Below are 4,472 nucleotides of genomic sequence, written 5' to 3' on the forward strand. Positions count from 1 at the left end.
GGGGGCTGGCGTTTTTTTACCCCCTCTAATTCCTTAAACCTTTAGGAACAAATGATTTAAACGGAGGTACAAACGGGTACAAACGATTTTCCTTCGAATGTCTTTGGGCGTTTTCTGATATCTTAAAGTTGGGGGCTGGCGTTTTTTTACCCCCTCTAATTCCTTAACCCTTTAGGAACAAACGATTTAAACGGAGGTACAAACGGGTACAAACGATTCTCCTTCGAATGGCGTTGGGCGTTTTCTGATATCTTAAAGTTGGGGGCTGGCGTTTTTTTTCACCCCCTCTAACTCCTTAACCCTTTAGAAACAAACGATTTAAACGGAGGTACAAACGGATACAAACGATTCTCCTTCGAATGGCGTTGGGCGTTTTCTGATATCTTAAAGTTGGGGGCTGGCGTTTTTTTCACCCCCTCTAACTCCTTAACCCTTTAGAAACAAACGATTTAAACGGAGGTACAAACGGGTACAAACGATTCTCCTTCGAATGGCGTTGGGCGTTTTCTGATATCTTAAAGTTGGGGGCTGGCGTTTTTTACACCCCCTCTAACTCCTTAACCCTTTAGAAACAAACGATTTAAACGGAGGTACAAACGGGTACAAACGATTCTCCTTCGAATGGCGTTGGGCGTTTTCTGATATCTTAAAGTTGGGGGCTTGCGTTTTTTTACCCCCTCTAATTCCATAAACCTTTAGGAACAAACGATTTAAACAGAGGTACAAACGGGTACAAACGATTCTCCTTCGAATGGCGATGGGCGTTTTCTGATATCTTAAAGTTGGGGGCTGGCGTTTTTTTCACCCCCTCTAACTCCTTAACCCTTTAGAAACAAACGATTTAAACGGAGGTACAAACGGGTACAAACGATTCTCCTTCGAATGGCGTTGGGCGTTTTCTGATATCTTAAAGTTGGGGGCTGGCGTTTTTTTCACCCCCTCTAACTCCTTAAGACTTTAGAAACACTAGCACCACAGACGCGCGCTTTGCGCGCGCTATTTAGCTTTAACATTATGCTATTACTATTACACTATTAATTTCTTGATACACACAACTGTCAAAATATACGATGACAGCTGCAAATGAAGTAAGCGCAGCGAGAAAACCAATCAGCATCGCGGAAAAGCGGCAACAATAAATTCGACTATCGACTTAACATGCCTTTTTTTAGAAAAAAAAACGATTTAAACGGAGGTACAAACGGGTACAAACGATTCTCCTTCGAATGGCGTTGGGCGTTTTCTGATATCTTAAAGTTTGGGGCTGGCGTTTTTTTACCCCCTCTAATTCCTTAACCTTTTAGGAACAAACGATTTAAACGGAGGTACAAACGGGTACAAACGATTCTCCTTCGAATGGCGTTGGGCGTTTTCTGATATCTTAAAGTTGGGGGCTGGCGTTTTTTTACCCCCTCTAACTCCTTAACCCTTTAGAAACAAACGATTTAAACGGAGGTACAAACGGGTACAAACGATTCTCCTTCGAAAGGCGTTGGGCGTTTTCTGATATCTTAAAGTTGGGGGCTGGCGTTTTTTTACCCCCTCTAATTCCTTAAACCTTTAGGAACAAACGATTTAAACGGAGGTACAAACGGGTACAAACGATTCTCCTTCGAATGGCGTTGGGCGTTTTCTGACATCTTAAAGTTGGGGGCTGGCGTTTTTTCACCCCCTCTAACTCCTTAACCCTTTAGAAACAAACGATTTAAACGGAGGTACAAACGGGTACAAACGATTCTCCTTCGAATGGCGTTGGGCGTTTTCTGATATCTTAAAGTTGGGGGCTGGCGTTTTTTTACCCCCTCTAACTTCCTTAACCTTTAGGAACAAACGATTTAAACGGAGGTACAAACGGGTACAAACGATTCTCCTTCGAATGGCGTTGGGCGTTTTCTGATATCTTAAAGTTGGGGGCTGGCGTTTTTTTACCCCCTCTAATTCCTTAAACTTTTAGGAACAAACGATTTAAACGGAGGTACAAACGGGTACAAACGATTCTCCTTCGAATGGCGTTGGGCGTTTTCTGATATCTTAAAGTTGGGGGCTGGCGTTTTTTTCACTCCCTCTAACTCTTTAACCCTTTAGAAACAAACGATTTAAACGGAGGTACAAACGGGTACAAACGATTCTCCTTCGAATGGCGTTGGGCGTTTTCTGATATCTTAAAGTTGGGGGCTGGCGTTTTTTTACCCCCTCTAATTCCTTAACTTTTTAGGAACAAACGATTTAAACGGAGGTACAAACGGGTACAAACGATTCTCCTTCGAATGGCGTTGGGCGTTTTCTGACAATCTTAAAGTTGGGTGGCTGGCGTTTTTTTCACTCCCCTCTCACTCTTTAACCCTTTAGAAACAAACGATTTAAACGGAGGTACAAACGGGTACAAACGATTCTCCTTCGAATGGCGTTGGGCGTTTTCTGATATCTTAAAGTTGGGGCTGGCGTTTTTTTACCCCTCTAATCTCTTAAAACCTTTAGAACAAACGATTTAAACGGAGTACAAACGGGTACAAACGATTCTCCTTCGAATGGCGTTGGGCGTTTTCTGATATCTTAAAGTTGGGGGCTGGGTTTTTTTTACCCCCTCTAATTCCTTAACCTTTAGGAACAAACGATTTAAACGGAGGTACAAACGGGTACAAACGATTCTCCTTCGAATGGCGTTGGGCGTTTTCTGATATCTTAAAGTTGGGGGCTGGCGTTTTTTTCACCCCCTCTAACTCCTTAACCCTTTAGAACAAACGATTTAAACGGAGGTACAAACGGGTACAAACGATTCTCCTTCGAATGGCGTTGGGCGTTTTTCTGATATCTTAAAGTTGGGGGCTTGGCGTTTTTTTTCACCTCCTCTAACTCCTTAACCCTTTAGAACAAACGATTTAAACGGAGGTACAAACGGGTACAAACGATTCTCCTTCGAATGGCGTTGGGCGTTTTCTGATATCTTAAAGTTGGGGGCTGGCGTTTTTTTTCACCCCCATCTAACCCCTTAACCCTTTAGAAACAAACGATTTAAAACGGAGGTACAAACGGGTACATACGATTCTCCTTCGAATGGCGTTGGGCGTTTTCCAATATCTTAAAGTTGGGGGCTGGCGTTTTTTTCACTCCCTCTAACTCCTTTAACCCTTTAGAAACAAACGATTTAAACCGGAGGTACAAAACGGGTACAAACGATTCTCCTTCGAATGGCGTTGGGCGTTTTCTGATATCTTAAAGTTTGGGGCTGGCGTTTTTTTATTACCCCTTCTAACTCCTTAACCTTTAGAAACAACGATTTAAACGGAGGTACAAACGGGTACAAACGATTCTCCTTCGAATGGCGTTGGGCGTTTTCTGATATCTTAAAGTTGGGGGCTGGCGTTTTTTTCACCCCCTCTAACTCTTTAACCCTTTAGAAACAAACGATTTAAACGGAGGTACAAACGGGTACAAACGATTCTCCTTCGAATGGCGTTGGGCGTTTTCTGATATCTTAAAGTTGGGGCTGGCGTTTTTTTACCCCCTCTAATTCCTTAACCCTTTAGGAACAAACGATTTAAACGGAGGTACAAACGGGTACAAACGATTCTCCTTCGAATGGCGTTGGGCGTTTTCTGATATCTTAAAGTTGGGGGCTGGCGTTTTTTTCACCCCCTCTAACTCCTTAACCCTTTAGAAACACTAGCACCACAGACGCGCGCTTCGCGCGCGCTATTTAGCTTTAACATTATGCTATTACTATTACACTATTAATTTCTTGATACACACAACTGTCAAAATATACGATGACAGCTGCAAATGAAGTAAGCGCAGCGAGAAAACCAATCAGCATCGCGGAAAAGCGGCAACAATAAATTCGACTATCGACTTAACATGCCTTTTTTTAGAAAAAAACGATTTAAACGGAGGTACAAACGGGTACAAACGATTCTCCTTCGAATGGCGTTGGGCGTTTTCTGATATCTTAAAGTTGGGGGCTGGCGTTTTTTTCACCCCCTCTAACTCCTTAACCCTTTAGAAACAAACGATTTAAACGGAGGTACAAACGGGTACAAACGATTCTCCTTCGAATGGCGTTGGGCGTTTTCTGATATCTTAAAGTTGGGGCTGGCGTTTTTTTACCCCCTCTAATTCCTTAAACCTTTAGGAACAAACGATTTAAACGGAGGTACAAACGGGTACAAACGATTCTCCTTCGAATGGCGTTGGGCGTTTTCTGATATCTTAAAGTTGGGGGCTGGCGTTTTTTTCACCCCCTCTAACTCCTTAACCCTTTAGAAACAAACGATTTAAACGGAGGTACAAACGGGTACAAACGATTCTCCTTCGAATGGCGTTGGCGTTTCTCTGATATCTTAAAGTTGGGGGCTGGCGTTTTTTTTCCCCACCTTCAACTCCTTAACCCTTTAGAAACAACGATTTAAACGGAGGTACAACGGGTACCAAACGATTCCCTTCGAATGGCGTTGGGCGTTTTTCTGATCTCTTAA

This window comes from Temnothorax nylanderi, unplaced genomic scaffold (genome assembly GCF_030848795.1).
Source record: "Temnothorax nylanderi isolate EJ_2023f unplaced genomic scaffold, tnyl_v1.0 TNYL_tig0087_pilon, whole genome shotgun sequence".
Classification (NCBI taxonomy): domain Eukaryota; kingdom Metazoa; phylum Arthropoda; class Insecta; order Hymenoptera; family Formicidae; genus Temnothorax; species Temnothorax nylanderi.